The following is a 17,782-nucleotide window of genomic DNA, read 5'->3' on the forward strand; positions in this document are numbered from 1 at the left end:
AGTCCTCTCTTCCTCCTCTTTGAGAAAATGAATGAGATTTATGAAAGTGCCAAGTAGTGAATGGCAAATAGTAGGTCTCCTGCACAGACTCAGTAATTCCTTGACAGTATTCTTTCCTGTTCTCCTTCAGAAGCTAGGCCCTTCAGAGACTTTTTTGAAAACAGAGAGCTGGAAAAAATGATATCAAACACAACATTTTCTCACAAGAATCAAAGTCATGCAGCTTTCCTTACCTTGCCTTGCTGGTTACATTCCCATGTCTGTCCTCAATTTCAGGGCATCTGTTTAATGGCATAAATCTCCCATTTCTCTCCCAAGAGCTGGAAGAATGAATTATTAGGTACCTCAGGGTTCGCTAAGGGCAAGGCTTTCAGCGTCATTCCGGAAAATATTAAAATGTGGAAAAACAGCTCATATCCCATCCCCTTGTGTTTCTGTGTAGTATCGAATCAACCCGTTGAAGGTTTCCTTTAGGAATTTCTTCAATCTGCTCTATGCAAACACTGAGACAGGTCTCTATCGCTGTGTGAATAAATGTTCCAAACAACTACTTTGCAAAAGGACAAAAAAAGTGTAATCAGTTTTTTCCAAACTATACAGTCTTACTTTACAGCACTTCTGTTCTAATCCGTATTAATGAAAGCCTCCCCATCATAAAAGCAAAAGAATTTGTACCACCAGATGGGTAGGAAAATGACTGCTGCCTTTTCTGGGACCATAGAGATTTGCAATAAGGGTGATTTAGTAAATGTATATGTTAAGTTTGATTTCATTTCTAAAAGTTTGTTTCAGGAAAATAAGTAAATCTGGTTTTATGAACATTTTCCCACCTTTGTGCTTCAGTATATTCCTCCCAGTTAAAGTCACCTTTCCCTTCCTCTCCACCAAGTCAAATCCTGCCAACCCCCCAACATCCATATTCTCCATGTAGCCTCCTCAAATCCTTTGGCTTACATGAGTTTTTACCTCTAAACCCTTGTCATTCTTTGTCTATATCAGATGTTTGCCTACTCTAATCTGCCTTGTGAATCCACTTATCTTTTGGTATTAATCTTTAGCTCTTTATTGTAGGTATTTTATGTCTCTCTGAGGGCAGGGTCTGTCTTCCAATCCCACAGGTTATGCCCTCAATGCATTTACTATACAGGAAACCAACCTGCTAACAGCTCCAAGGGACACATTGTCTCCTGCCCCTTATCCCAGTGTCTACCTCTTTTACATGATTAAAGATTTGCTCTCCCCTCCTGGATGGCTATTTTCAGGAAAACAGAAAATAACAAGTGTTGGCGAGGATGTGGAAAGACTGGAACCCTCATCTAATCTGTAAAATAGTACAGCAGTTGTAGAAAACATTTTGGCAGGTCCTCAAAAAGTTAAAGGTGGAATTACTTTATCACTCAGAGATTCCACTCCTAGGTATTGTTAAAGAAAATGCTACCTCCCTCTTCCCTCCCCATTTAAACTTAACTTTTAACCCTTCCCAGAAACTAAAAACTCCTGATAAAGACAGTTCTGGGAAAAGTTTAAATAATTAGATAAACCATAACTAGCCTATAGAATGCAGACATATAAACTTAATAAACCAATTCAAGCCACCTCCTGCCAATTAAGTGAATGACAACCAATCATTTTAAATTTCCCCTTTGGGAACTCTCCCGGAAGTTTGTACTGTAAAAAAGCTGATCAAAATTGCAATGTGATGCGTCCATTTCTCTGGAGGTGTACTCCCTGCTTTCAAACAGTTTTTTTTTTCTGCCCAGTAAAACCTTTTAACTCTAACTGACTTATTGATCAAATTTTTCTTTCAATGGTTCATACCCAAAAGACTTGAAAGCAGGGACTCAACACAGATACTTGTACACCAATGTTCACCACAGCATTACTCACACTAACCAAAAGGTGGAAACAACCCAAGTGTCCATCAACAGACGAATGGATAGATAAAACGTGGTATATACATATAAATATCATTCAGCTATAAAGAGAAATGAAGTTCTGATATATGCTATGACATGACTGAACTTTGAAAACAACATGCTAAGTGAAGTAAGTCAGACACAAAAAAATAAATATAGTATGATCCCACTTATATGAAATATCTAGAATAGGCAAATGCACAAGTGTAAAGTTTATCAGTGGTTATCGGGGCAGATGAAAGGGAGAAATGAGGAGCAACTTCTTAAAGGGCACTGAGTTTCTGTTATCGAAGGGAAAAAACATTGGAAACGGATGGTGGTGATGGTTGCACAACACGGAAAATGTGATTAACATCACTGAATTGTACAGCTTAAAATGGTTGAAATGGCCAATATTTTGTTATATTTTACTACAATAAAATTTTTAAAAATGTTGCTCTTTTTTACATAATCAAAGATTCATGATACACATTTTAACTTTTCTTGGGTCCTTCATAGTCTGTAGCTCAGGGCTTTACACTTGCTAAGCACGCCCATGAAACTGCTCAGTTAATCACTCGGTGCTGCTCTACCTGGAGGCTGTAGCACTAATCAGCTAGCTCTCCACAGACAGGCACAAATGGTGTGTACGTCAGGTACAAGCCACAGCCTAACAGAGAGTTTTCTCTCATTGTGCTAATCTTAACAAAAATCAAACCAGAATCTAGAATTTCATTTCCCTTATACAAAATCATTCCCAAAATAGGGAAGAGGATTTATAATTAGGTGATCATTAAGTAAATCACCATCACAAAATAAAAAATATATTAATTCCTTAACTCTTTATAATGAACATGAAATGAGATCTCAACAGACAGAAAAGAACTTCTCACAAATCTTGATAAGTACAAACAAAAGTCTGAAACTATGATAGGAGAATCAACAAGTAAACTCAGAAGAATGAATAAACAGGAAAAAGGCATAAGCAGTCAATGAAAAAGAAAAGCTTATGGTAGAAGAGGAGTGCATAGCTAATCCCTGTAATGGAATGCCTTCCTCAATAAATATGTGTTATCAAATTTACAGAATGACTGATACTGATTCTCAAGGGTTCTGAAACAAACTATCATGATGACTATGCAAGTACAAGCTGCAAAAGAAATAATAAAAACATAAGGTCATACTAAGTCAATGAATAGATGAATACAGTAAAAATAGAAATGATGCTACAGAAAAAGCTAATCAGAAAAAAAGATAAAAAATGCAGGAATATATATAATCAAGGAAAGAAACAGATTCAAAGAATGCACAAGATGATAACCATAAGAAGGAATACAGCTCAGAGAGCCACCCTATAAATAACAGAAGTCTTAGTTAAAAGTTTAATAGAAGCAAATCGTACAGAAATAATAGAAGGGTTTGACCCGAATACAAAAGATTTATAAAATTCAGAACAAAATTAACAACTGGGAACTAACACTACAGCATTCTCATATTTTTTAAGTATAAGGAAAATAAAAACCCTGCATATAGAAAAGACCCAAACCTGAATGCCTTCCAGTTTTGCAGAGGATACAATTAAGGCGCAGACATGTTTATAAAACTATTAGAGAAAGTATCTTTACCTCAAATTACTTAACAAGGTAAGTAGTTTCCTTGAACGAATGAGAAAGTGTCATTTAGATCTTGGCCTTAAGAAATTTACCCATCACATACCTCACTCCAAAATATGGCTGAGAAGACTTTAAAGAAGATTTAAATATTTAAGTTTTAAAAATAAGACCAAATAACCAAAGTTAACACTTCTTATTAAAGAGATAAATAAAACATTAAATAGGGAGAGAGTAGTAGTCATGAATAAATTATTAGTAAAAATATAACAAAGATATGTACAACCAAACACTTCATGGGATTTGGCTCCTTGGTTCAAAGGTTTAGGGTCATGGTTTCATGGGACATCCCAGTTAGCAGGCCTAATATGTTTAGTGCCTCTGTTCTACCTCCTAGTTTGTTGCATAATGCCTGGGGTCTTAAAAGCTTGCAAGTGGCCATTCAAGGCACAACAATTGGTCTCTATTCACCTGGAGCAACAGGGGAAAGAGGGCAGTCAGGAATAGGAGGAGGATATGGAATGTGTGGCTAATCACCTCCATGAACAACTGCCTCCTTTGCCATGAGACCAGAAGAAGTAGATGGTACCTGGCTACCATTACTGAGCATTTTGATCAAAGATTCCACAGAAGAATCCTGATGAAAAGGGGAGAAATGCAGAACAGAATTTCAAAATCTCATGGATTCTAGACTTTCTGGAGATGTAGCAGCTGGATGAATCTCCAAAACTATTGCCCTAAGATAATCTTTAAACCTTAAACCAAAAATATCCCCTAAAGTATTCTTAAAGTCAAACAGTAGTTTAGCTATACTAGTAAAGAATGTCTGCCTTGAGCATTATGCTCTTTTAAGATCTATCAATATGGGATCAAATTGTCAACAGTAACTTAATAGATTAGATAGGAACCTTGGGGGGCAATGAGATTATGTTAACATGGGAGAAACAACTCAGAAAAGGAGGGTGAGAATGGTTGCACAACTCGAAGGAAATAATCAGTGTCACTAAATTGTACATGTAAAAACTTGAATCACTGTATGTTTTTGTTGTATATAGTTTTTGTTGTATATATTGTCAACAACAACAAAATAAATAATAAATAAATACGTATCTACATAGATATATATACAGAGAGAGAGAAACATCTAACAAAGAGCAAAATATAACAAAGAGGCAACTGAGAACCTAGAAGGGAGAAAACCAGTATCAGAACACTAATATAAATTAACAAGTAATTTATACAATGTAATTAAATTAACATTTATAGAAGAGGAATATCAACCAAACAGGTGGCTCCTGATTAAAACATTGAACTTAAGTAAAAGACATCTTTGAGACAATTGAGGACATGTAAATATGGTCTGGGTAATAGATGATATGGGGACAGTGATGGGGGCAGTAGTAAAATTCTCTCTTTCCATGAGGCAGACCTGGGTTCAATTCCCAGCCAATGCATCTTATGCACGGCCACTACCCACTCCTCAGTGGAGGCTAGCATGGTGCTATGATGCTGAACACGTTTCGGCAGAGCTTCCAGACTAACACAGACGAGGAAGAAAGGCCTACTTCTGAAAAACAGCCAATGAAAACCCTATGGATCACAATGAGTGGACATTTCATTCCATTGTGCATAGGGTTGCCAAGAGTAGGGACCAACACAAAGGCAGCTAGCAATAGTATATGATATTCAGGAATTATTGTTAATTTTGTTAAATGTTATAATGGGAGAGGTCATATATTTTCAAAGTCCTTATCAGTTAGGCATGCTTTCTGAAATATTTATGGGTAAAATAACACAATGTCCAGGAATGAGGGGGAATAGATAAAATAAATTTGGCAAAATGCTGATAAGATTTGAAGCTGAATGAAGAGTACATCAGGGTTCATTACATAATTTGACTTTTGTACATATTTAAAAATAAAAAAGTTTTTAAAATTAACATTTACAGGGCACCTACTAAGTACCGGGCACTGCCCCGGTATTTGACACAAAGATAAAACGGCCTCAAGAAAGAGACACAGTAAAGCAAAGTTCACACAGGGAAATAGCCATGATTTCTACTGGTGACAAAGTCACAGGTACTATTAATACTACTGTGCTTCATTACCTACAGTCATAATTGAAAGAAATACTAAATTTCAGTCAGAGGTTAGTGGAAATATAATTTTTTTCCTATCCAAACTACAGAAGCTCTCTGAATTCTATCCATGGACCTCCAAAGATTACTTCATTCTGCAAACACATTCATTAAATGCCTACAAGGAGACAATCAGTGCTTGGCACTGGGGATGCAAAGGTAAGGAAAATACAGTCCCTAAGCTAAACAAGGAGCCCTGCTGGCACAGTGCTTAAGCACTTGGCTGATAACCGAAAGGTCGGCAGTTTGAACCCACCAGCCATTCCTTGGGAGAAAGATGTGGCAATCTGCTACCATAGAGACTACAGCCTTGGAAACCCTATGGGGCAGTTCTACTCTGTCCTATAGGGTCCTTATGAATAGAAATTGACTCACCTGCAACAGGTTTAAGTTAAACAAATTAAAACAGCATGGCCCTAGCACCAGAAGAGGATGGTGCCCAGCTACCATTACTGAACATTTTGATCAAGGACTCAATAGATGGATCCTGATCAAAAGGGGGGAGAAACATAGAACATAATTTTAAATTTTTACAGAATACAGATTTACTGGACCCACTGAGACTAGAGAAAACCCTGAATCTAATACCCTGAGATAATCTTTAAACCTTGAACTAAAACTATACCCTGAAGTCATCTTTAAATCAAATAACAGTTTAGCTCAATTAGTAAACAATGTTCGCCTTGAACATTGTGTTCTTTTAAAGAATTATCTATATGAGCTCAAACTGACAATAGTGACCCTAAAGCAGAGATGAGACACTGAGGGGGCTGTGAATCTAAGTAAATGGTGGTGAGATAATTTGGGAAGAGATAGCGAGAACGGTGACACAATGTTAGAAACGTAACCAAAGTCACTGAATTATACACGTAGAAATTGTTGAATGTGCGCATGTTTTGCTGTGTATATATTTTCACTAAAAATAAAATAAATTTTAAAAAATGCTCGACCCTTTCATCTATTCACTTAACTTCTAACAATGTATCCCAAGGAAATAATCAAAGACATGCACTAAAATATAGATGTATGGATGTTCATTACAGTGTTTTTATAAGAGCAAAAGGCAAGGGGGAAAACTAAATATAAATAATAGATTAGTTAAAGTAGATAAATATTTAGTATTTTGTGAGTATATATTTATTTTATTATTTAAATATATATTATTATTTATTTATTATTTAAACCACTGGTGTGTATTTTGGTATATATGTAAACAGTGATTTCTCTGTGCAGTGCGATTGTGGGTTTTCTTTTTTTTTTTTTTAATTTGTCCTTATTTCTAGAAGGAACATGAATTAACTTATGTAAAAATCAACTAACCAACTAGGGGAAAATGCTCCATCATCCATGGGCTCGTGAAGTGATGAGTAGAGTAAAGCTATGTAACAAGTAACTAGAACAATCCTGCCTCCAGAGTGCACAGAAGGGCTTGATTCTGCCTAGAGCCAAGCTTGAAAGATAAATTTGCCAGAAGGTACAAAAAAAAAAAAAGGGAGATACAGAAAACATACTAAAATATTATGTTTTAAAAAATGGGAGAAAGAGTATACTACGTTTATAAACTACAGGTAATAACTGCAAGGCAGGAAGGGCAGTGTATGTGTGAAGGGCTTGAAATAAAAGCCAGATGACAAAGACTTTTGAATGTCTTGCTAAAAAGTTCGGAATCATCCATCAAAGAAGAATCAATGAAGGGTTTTTATGATCCACTTACAGGATGAAGATCTAGAAAAGGCAAAATAAATGGTAACAGAAGAATGGTTAGGAGTAGGAATGGGGAAACTAGCTGGGATGAGGCACAGGGAACCTTCCGGGGTACTGAAAATGTTGATCTGAGTTGTGGTTACAACACGGGTGTATACAAATTGTTGAAATATATTTGTGCACTTTATGCCCTTTACTGTATGTTATTAATCAATAACAAAGGAAGCTTTTAGCAAGGAAGTATCAAAATTAAATTGTATTTTAGAAAGCTCACTAGGGAGCAGCCTAGAAGACTGAAAAACTGCCAGAGGCAGACCTGAGTCATTAAAGCTGTATTTCAGGAAAAAGATGGTCAAGGATTTAAGCAGGTTGGAGGCAAGACTTAAGTAAGGAGTCCGATTCATGAGATGTTTGGGAAGTAGAGCTGAGAAGACTTTTTAAATGTGATTGCTAAGAGAAAAGGAGAAATCAGAGTTAACTCTGATATTATTTTAAAAAGCCAGGAAATACAGGAGGGGGAAAAAGCAGCTTTACAGAGATAAGCTTTTCACTGGACATGGAAAGTTTGAGGTGCCTGTGGACCATCCAGCTGTCTAATAGCTATACACATACATAAAAAAAATAAAAAACCAATTCCATCGCCACTGAGTCGATTCCAGCTCATAGCAGCCTTACAGGACAGAGTAGAACTGCCCCATAGGGCTTCTAAGAAGCAGCTGGTGGATTCGAACTGTCGACCTTCAGCTTAGCACTCGAGCTCTTAACTACTGCACCACCAGGGCTCCGTGTATATGTGTATACGTGTGTGTATATGTACATATATATATATATATATATATACACACACTAACTAGATGCCAGGCCACCTTCTAAGCACTTTGCATATATTAATTCATTTAACCTCACAACAACCTTATGAAGTAGGTACTATTATTACCCTCCATTTTGCAGATTAGGAAACTGAGGCACAGAGAGGTTAAGTGACTTGTCCAATTTCACAGATAATAAGTGGAGGAAAAAAACATGTGAACCCAGGTCATCTGGCTCCAGAGTGACCAATGAGACACAGGTAACCTATCTCTGACACAGAGGAAATAACTGAAGCCCTGGGGGATAGCTGAGATCCCGCAGGAAGACAGTATACAAATATAAGGAACAGGAAAACATGCTTCTCAGAGTTGTTGCAAGGATTAAATCAGATGATGTTTGTTAAGTCTTTAGCACTGCATAGGCCACAGAGTCAGCACATAATTAAAAGTACCTGGTCAGGATAACTCTTCAAATTAGTATTATACAAAAGGAACTGGTTAGATTAAAAGAAGTATTTTCAATTGTATCATATGCATGCAAAAGCTGGACAACGAATAAGGAAGACCAAATAAGAACTGACGCCTTTGAATTGCGGTGTTGGTGAAGAATACTGAATATACCATGGACTGCCAAAAGAACAAACAAATCTGTCTTGGAGGAAGTACAGCCAGAACACTCCTTAGAAGTATTACATACTTTGGACATGTTGTCAGGAGGGATCAGCCCCTGGAAAAGGACATCATGCTTGGTAAACTACAGGGTCAGCAAAAGAGAGGAAGACCCTCAACGAGATGGACTGACAGAGTGGTTGCAACAATGGGCTCAAGCATAATAACGATTGTGAGCATGGTGCAGGACCGGGCAGTGTTTCGTTCTGTGGTACATAGGGTCGCTATGAGTTAGAACCTACTCGACAGCACATAACAACAACAGCAAAAGGGACATAACAAGTAGCTATATAAAGCATGGTCAAAGGTTAGATATCGGTATGGAAAAACTATTATAAAGAAATTTGAGGGTCAATTAGGGAAATCTGAATAGTATTAGTTAAAATTAAAATTTACTGAATTGGAAATGTACAGATAATTGAAAAAAAAGTAGATTAAAAAACAGATGTATAGTATGATCTTATTTTGGTTAAAACACACACACACAAATATGTACACATGTATGCCTAGAGATCATGTGTCAGTTTGTGTACTTTGGTGGCCTGTGTGTTGCTATTATGCTGGAAGCTATGGCACCATTATTTCAAATACCAGCAATATCATCTATGGTGGACAGCCTTCAGCAGAGCTTCCAGACTAAGATAGGCTAGAAAGAAAAGTCTGGAGATCCACTGTCGAAAGTCAACCAATGAAAACCTTATAGATCACAACAGAATAGTGTCCAATATAGTGCTAAAGACAAGCCCTCTAGGTTTGAAGGCACTCAAAATATACAGTGGCCGCCAATAACAAACTCAAGTGTAGCAATGATCACAAAGACGGCACAGGACCAGGCAACATTTCATTCTGCTGTACACAGAGCCAACTCATTAGCAACTAACAACAACAATGCCTAGAGAAAGATATATAGAGAAGGAGATACACTAAGATGCTAACAGTGGTGATCTGTGGGGGTTCGGTAAGCAGTTTTTTGGTTTTTATAATGTTCTACAAAGTACATATTACTTTTTTAAAAGAACCAATTTAAAGTTGAAGACAAAAATAATTTTTTATTTTCTATTTTTTCTATTAAAGGAGCTCACAGACACAAAGAAATCAGCAGCAAACCTCAAAAAGACAAGCTGGTTCCAGATGCCAAGCAAAGAAAGGGAAAAAATCTCACTCCAGTTGGTAACTCAAAAGCTCAATAAAACACTCTTCTTCTGTATCCATCTTTTGATTCTCTTTTGTTCTGAGCAGCTGCCCTTCCAAATGATGGGAAAATTTAGCATGATAGCCTACTTCTCATTCGTCTCATTCTTCTAAGAAAACAAGACACCCTGCCCTTGCCAGCATCTCCAAAGAGAGCCAACGAAGCAGACAGAAGTAAAGAGCCTGAAAAATACCAAGCACTGTTGTGCTGTATCCATACTGTTGACAAAAGCAACTTTTACAAGAAGGAGGAAGGACAACAGGGAGAAAGCTCTTCTTTGGGATTACACAAGCAGGAGAGATTCTCTTGGAAAAGTTTCTAACTTCATTTCATCAGGGAAGTGCTGCCCAAAGGGAACTTTCCAAGCTTAATGCAAAGGAGCCAACTTTAATTTCTCATAAATTTAGAGATAAGGGGTGGGGGACAGCAGTAGGGGGAGAGGGGAGGGCCCAGTGTGGTCAGCCCAGTGCTGATTACACTCTCCTCTTGGCCGGGAAATCCCAGTGAACTGGAAAGCTCTCAGATCTACCTGATAAATTCCAGTCAACTGCCAGCTGAGGACTTTCACCCAATCTTATTCCTCTTCAAACCTGCCTTGGCATGCAGCATATTGCCTGGTACACACAGCAAACATTCAACAAGCGAATATAAACGTATATGAAGGATTTATGGACCAAGCTACTGGGGCTAAAAGAGCTTAATGTGAAACAGAATCAAATGTTAATATTCTATTAATAACTTTTGTTGCAATGTGATCAAAAGATTGAAGCTCCAGTACCCAGCACAATCTGATATTTAGTAGGGGCTGCTCAATAAATATTTGTTGAATGTTTAATGATCCAAGATTTTTTTTTTTTTTTTTTTTGGTAACCCAAACTTTCAGATCAGTATGAGGTACTATTTAAAGGTCTGTATTTTCACTTTCATGCTGATTTTCAAGTTTTTCCTCAGAGATGGAAAAAGATTCTTTTTTTTTTTATGTTTCTTTTTTTATTATTGTACTTTAGATGGAGGTTTACAGAACAAACTAGTCTCTCATTAAACAGTTAGGACACATATTGTTTTACAACATTGGTTAACAACCCTCACGACCTGTCAACACTCTCCCTTCTCGACCTTGGGTTCCCTATTAGCAGCTTTCCTGTCCCCTCCTGCCTTCTAGTCCATGCCCCTGGGCTGGTGTGCTCCTTTAGTCTCATTTTGTTTTATGGGCCTGTCTAATCTTCGGCTGAACAGTGAAAGTCAGGAGTGACTTCATTACTGAGCTAAAAGGGTGTCCAAGGGTTATACTCTCGGGGTTTCTCCAGTCTCAATCAGGCCAGTAAGTCTGGTTGGAAAAAGATTTTTTTTTTTTTTTTAATTGTTGTATTTTAAGTGAAAGTTTACAATTCAGGTCAGTCTCTCATACAAAAATTTATACATACACTGTTATGTGACCCTAATGGCTCTCCCTATACTCTCACCTCCTTTCTACCCCTGACTTCCCACGTCCATTCAACCAGCTCCTGACCCTCTCTGCCTTCTCATCTCACCTCTGGACAGGAGCCGCCCATTTAGTCCCATGTATCTACTTGAGCTAGGAAGCACACTCTTCACAAGTATCATTTTACGTCCCATAGTCCAGTCTAATCTTTGTCTGAAGAATTGGCCTCGGGAATGGTTTTGGTTCTGGGTTGACAGAGAGTCTGGGGGCCATGCCTTCTGGGGATCCTCCAGTCTCAGTCAGACCATTAAGTCTGGTCTTTTTACTAGAATTTGAATTCTGCACCCTACCTTTCTCATGCTCCATCAGGGACTCTCTGTTGTGTTCCCCGTCAGGGAGGTCATTGGTGGTAGCCGCGCACTATCTAGTTCCTCTGGTCTCAGGCTGATGCAGTCTCTGGTTTATGTGGCCCTTTCTGTCTCTTGGGCTAATGCTTTCCTTGTGACTTTGGTGCTTTTCATTCTCCTTTACTCCAGGTGTGTTGGGACCAACTGATCCATCTCAGATGGCCGCTCACTAGCTTTTAAGACCCCAGATGCCATGCACCAAAGCAGGATGCAGAACACAGAAAAAGACTCTTAAGAATGGAAAAAACTTTTAAAGTATCATACCCTGTGCCAATTCACTGGCCTGGTAAAGGCTGTATCAACCGATTCTCATCAGCTCTGGTTGAAACCTTATGTGGAGTACACATATGGGCCTGGGCCTTACTATAACCCTTGGGGCCAAAGAATTCGTGGGGCCAGGCAGCAGGTTTAACTTCCACTGGTCTCCTGTCACCTAAAAAACAGACCGGATGCCTGACTCCGGGGCCACAGTGTGGCTCCTCTGACACAAAGGTCCAGGACGGCCCTCTTTTGGAGGCTGCTCCCATTCATTCCCCATCTGCTCCTGCCTCCCCCCACCCAATCAATCACTATTTTCACACCTCCCTAGTGTTACCTCCTCTCTCCACTTTCCTAACTTGGCCCAGACTTCTTAGAGAAGTTATCATTCAGATACTAAAATGTCATTTTTGGTCACAATCACATACAGAATTAAGGCAAAATACCAAGCCTCCTTGCTTCTTACTCTCAAACTCTCTTAGAAAGCTTGTTTTGCACATCTTACCAGAGAATTATGTCATCTTCTCGAAAAACAAAAATAAAACAGTGAAATACTACTAAGTCCCTGGCTACACTAATACCTGTATTGTTACAAGAGCCTCCTAGTACCTCCAGTTTCTTCCCCAATTCCAATTCATTTTCTATACTACCGATTATATGCCACCTCCACTGAAGAGAAAAAGATAGAACAATATTAGCTTTTTCAAAGCATTTTTACATGCCTCCCTGTCACCTTTAACTCTAAATTCAAAGTCTTCAAGATGATATTCAAGATCCTTCAGGATCTGGTCTTCACCTTATCCAGCCACCAATACCTTCCGTGGATCCCCTTCATAAATATTCTAATTCAATTAAGATGGCCCATGGCTACTAACTGTGTTTAGAGGTTCAAGACCACCCAGAGGCACCTCAGAAGAAAGACCTGGAGATCTACTTCTGAAAAATCAGCCACTAAAAACACTATGGAACACAGTTTTACTCTGACACACATGGGGTCACCATGAATCAGAGTCAACTCAATGGCAACTGGTTACCGGTTAAAGCACTTAGAACAGAGTCTAGAGCAAAGTAAACACTCCAGGAATGCTAGTACTTTAAAGCCATGGAATCACTTTTTAATAAGTGCAGAGAGAAGAGAAGGAGGCTAAGGACTGAGCTCTGAGACACTCTAAAATCTCCAAAGGACTCTATATGGCCCTAAATTTGCCACAAGCCTGCATGTCCTAAGCCTTATCTGGGGCCCCAAAACCTCTGTATGTAACTCACAATTTAGAGCTTGATAATGTAATACTTTATATAGTTCTTTGGGTAACAATTATATCTTCTAAGTTTAGTTTATTTCTCATACTTGTCTTGTATACCCACTACCACGCTTCTAATACAGCTAGCATATACTTGGGTGTTCGGCAAACACTGATTCATGGATTACGTCACGTAAATTACAAAGAAAAAATGTAATGCACTATGCTTTCTTTTAAGGAAAAAATAATTACCTTCCTCTTTGAGGAATGATGTGAATTACAAGTTTTATCTGCATTACCACCCCATCACCCAATCATCAGTCCCATCCTGGGAGAGATAGTAGAGTCACACTGACCAAAGCAGTTACACCATCTACCATGCCATTTTTTCACTTGACCTCCCAATCCTTACGCTTTGTGAACAAACTTTTCTGTTTCTTATCACCTAGCAATTTGTTCAGGTGTAATGTTCTTTTACCTAACAACATATCATTCTCAGCCCCCAGTGCCCATGGCCCTGAAATAAACTAGACAACTCAAGCTAGAATATTTGCAGAAAAACAACAGCATCAAAACTTAGGGGGAAAAGAGGGAATGAAAAATGGACACAACTAGTAAGATTCATTTCACCAGTGTATAGAAGTCACAGTGCCTTCAGCTAGTCACTATAAGTATTTAGAAAACGACTTCAAGTGATAAGAGTTTCCAACACAGGAAAGTCTCAAGTCAATGAGGGGAAAAAAATTTTTTTAACCCATTTTATTTCTTTACTCAATTTCCATAGAACCGTCTATCTGCACTTCTGTTCTTCTTCCCTGCCCCAGCCCTGGTGATAAACCACAGAAAATAATGCTGACCCACCAAGACCAACTCTAAATGTGGCCTCAGCCAAGTCTGAGCCACATATCCTGAGATCTACACCTGGACCTGCAGGGGCCAGTCATAGTGAAAAACACATGGAAACTATGTAGGTGACTTGGATATGAGCAGAGCTGCACATATGATATTGCTCCCAAATCAGCCTTCTTGATCAAATCTAAACATGGAATAGACAAAGATTCCTAGTTCTACCCACTGATGAAGTCCAAAGATGCTACTTTACTAATATCTTCCATCAACGCTACTAACCACTGAGCGATTTATGGGAGTTCTGAAAATGGTCTATAAGAAACAAGATACAAAATAGCCTCTACCCATCTCTGTGACTCTGGTGGCACTGTTCTGCACAAACACTGTGGTCCTAAATACTATTCTAATTCAAGGCAGTGACCTGTCAAAACACAGATGTGGGGAAAAAAAATAGCAAAACAGAACCCTCAAAATTGGTATCTCTGATTAGTTGAGCATTAAGGATTCAAACTTGACCTTAAATGTCATTTTTCCATGCCAGCCCTAACCCTACAGCACTAAATATTCATTTGTAAGTTGGATTTTCTTCATTTCTAGGTCTGAATGTACAGATTCTAGTGTATCCTGAAAAGTAAATAGCTTTGATTCCCCTCCCATACTACTAGACAATTTTCAAGAGAACTTCCATTCCTCTAGGGCTTGGTCCCAATGTTAGGATCACCCTGGTTTGTATAGAAGCCTTTTGGGTCTAAGCACCCGGAATTTATGCCTGGATCAAGAGGCAAGGCTAGACTTTCTAGGAAAAGTGTCTCCTGGCAGTTGTTACTACTCACCATTGAGCAGCACTTTCTAATACAGGCGCTGTTACTCTAATTAGAGTTGGCAATGGTAAATGCAGTCTAATATGACTAATAGGAGAAACAACTGACTGGGTTCTTTTCACTCCCTAGAAAATATATTCCCAAATGTTGAACTTCCCTACCAGGGGCCACCTCAGCACCCAAAGCAAAGGCCAGAGTGTTATATAAATAGCCACTTCCCAACAGCAGTATTTGAATCAGAAGGTAGCCAACACTCATATCCAAAAATAATTTTCTGTATAATTTCTTAACTTCACCCACTCATTCATTCATTAAGAATCTAATACTAAGCATGTTTACTAAAGAAATATATCAAGAGAGCAAACACTAGCTTGGAAGCACTAGCTCAGAGCTTTTTCCACAGTAAATATTCAATAAATATTGGATGCAAGAAAAGGCGCATGAATGATAGTAATGTAAGTAATATGAAGCACTTCCCTAGAGACCAGTATCTGACAAAATGTCCCAAGACATTGACTCCTTGAGGAGAGGAACTTTCATCAGGCACTGATAGGAGTGTTGGGTAGCCTCCCTGAAGAAGAGGAATAGGGAGGAGGAAGAAGGTCATAAATATCTGAATTCAAACTTGTCCTTAGCTAAATTAACATCCAAAATCCCAACTTCAGCTCAAAGAGAAACAAAAAAAGTCACCAAAATTATTTGCCCATTCAAAGTAGTTTCTAGAATATTGACAAACAGGGACATAATTCCAGCATATTCTAATACAATGGCCCTTTATCACAAGAGGTCCTTAAAAAAAGGATTTATTTCTCGTACTACTGACAAAGGGCTAAGCAGATTATTTCTATCATATTTGCTTGCGGATCCTAAAGTCCAGTTTAAACAAATGATTCCCATACTTCTGGGAAGGCCTTAATTGGGCTAGTCTGCTAATTTTAATGCAATCTTATAAAGGCTAGATTCCTTTTAAGCCCTTGAAGGACTTACGCAAAATTCTTTTAATGATTTTTTTTTTTTTAAAGACCATCTCCAAAGTTTACATATGTTCCATAATTACTTATGCTGATAGAAAGAAGAAAAAAAGTACCATATTTTATTTCCAAAAGGCTCCCTTGAATCCAAAAGCTCTAATTGCCAACATATCTGATGTTGACTTCCTGCATAAAACAAAACACAAAGCAACAAGTATAATCATAGGTCTCTACAAAGCAAGACCTATAAAGACAAACAGGGAAAGCTAAGCTTGTTTAGCCAAAGGAAGGGAAAGAAAGTATGAATACGGACAGGGAAATCTGTACATTTGGTAGCTGCCATTGAAGTCCAGGAAAGACAACTGGTTCACTTTATGAGCACGTGTGCATTGAAAAGAAATGGGAAAAGAGTAAAAGTAAGAAACACTAAAAGAAAACTTATACTAATACCAAGAAATAATCTGTGATCATCAGTCTGGAGACCTGAAACCTAGGAAAGCGTTTCCAACTGAGGTGGTTAAATCTCTTGAGAGGTTATCAATTCCCTTGCAAGAGATTTAAGGCTATTTGGAAATAGAGTAGGTAAAAATAGTCAAATGGTTCTACTATACAGGAGATTACATCTGAGTATCAAAAGGATATTCCAGTCCCATTTTTCTAAGCTTTTAGCTATCTTAGAAAATCTGAATCATTCCTTTAATAAATTATAAAAATGATAAATTACCAAATATAAAAACATTAACAACTGTGTGAGTAAGGAATGTGCCAAAAATGTAAGCAAACATTTCTGATATTTGAAATAAGAGCATTGCCAAAGTCTCTTTTTGAGGTCCAAACTCACAAAATTAACCTCAGGAATATTCTCACAGGAATTTATACCAAAAGATGGCCAGGCAACTAACAACGAGATTTGCCATTCTCTGGAGGGAACCCTAGATGGTTTTCATTTCTGATCTACAACCAGATGCTAGGGATAAAATAAAATGTCATTCAGGAGATACAAAATACAAAATGGGAAAAGGAATCAAGGGACTAACTGGGGCATGACTTCCAGTGTCTGGTCCCAGCAGATTACTTGGGTCTAGAAGAACTAGCCACCACCCATCTGTCAATTTGTTGTACTGTGGTAGTTTGCATGTTGCTATTATGCTGGAAGCTATGCCACTGATATTTCAAATATCAGCTGGGTCACCCATGGTGGACAGGTTTCAATGGAGGTTCCAGACTCAGACAGACTAGGAAGAAAGGCCTGGCAATCTACTTCTGAAAATCAATCAATGAAAACTTCATGGATCAGAACAGAATACTGTCTGATATAATCCTAGAGAAATAAGAATCATCACACAAATAGACATATGCACACCCATGTTCACTGCAGCACTGTTCACAACAGCACAATCTTTGATGGTTAAGAGGGAGGGGAGGGGTGGGGATGGAAAAACACTAAATAGACAATAGATAAGTGGTAACTTTGGTGAAGGGTAAGACAGTACACAATATTGGGGAAGCCAGCACAACTTGTACAAGGCAAGTTCATGGAAGCTCCATAGACACATCCAAACTCCCTGAGGGACCAAATTGCTGGACTGAGGGCTGTGGGGACCATGGTCTCGGCATAACGCAGTTTTATAGAGAAAATGTTCTACATTCTACTTTTGTGAGTAGCGTCTGGGGTCTTAAAAGCCTGTGACAAGAAAACATTATTTGATGGTTACGAGGGTGGGGAGGGAGAGACAGGGTTGTTCACTAACTGGATAGTAGACAAGAATTATCTTAGGTGAAGGGAAAGACAGCAC

At 38.3% G+C, this 17,782-nt stretch overlaps 1 long non-coding RNA gene across 1 annotated transcript in view; it reads right to left on the reverse strand.

The window, feature by feature from the left end:
* Nucleotides 1-233: 233 nt before the first annotated feature.
* Nucleotides 234-17,782, reverse strand: part of LOC111821547 (uncharacterized) — a 55,333-nt gene continuing 37,784 nt past the window's right edge. The window contains exon 3 of the long non-coding RNA XR_002824925.1: nucleotides 234-320. This is a non-coding gene — a long non-coding RNA (uncharacterized LOC111821547). The remainder of the gene's footprint in view (nucleotides 321-17,782) is intronic.

Source organism: Trichechus manatus, unplaced genomic scaffold (genome assembly GCF_000243295.1).
Source record: "Trichechus manatus latirostris isolate Lorelei unplaced genomic scaffold, TriManLat1.0 scaffold00006, whole genome shotgun sequence".
NCBI lineage: Eukaryota > Metazoa > Chordata > Mammalia > Sirenia > Trichechidae > Trichechus > Trichechus manatus.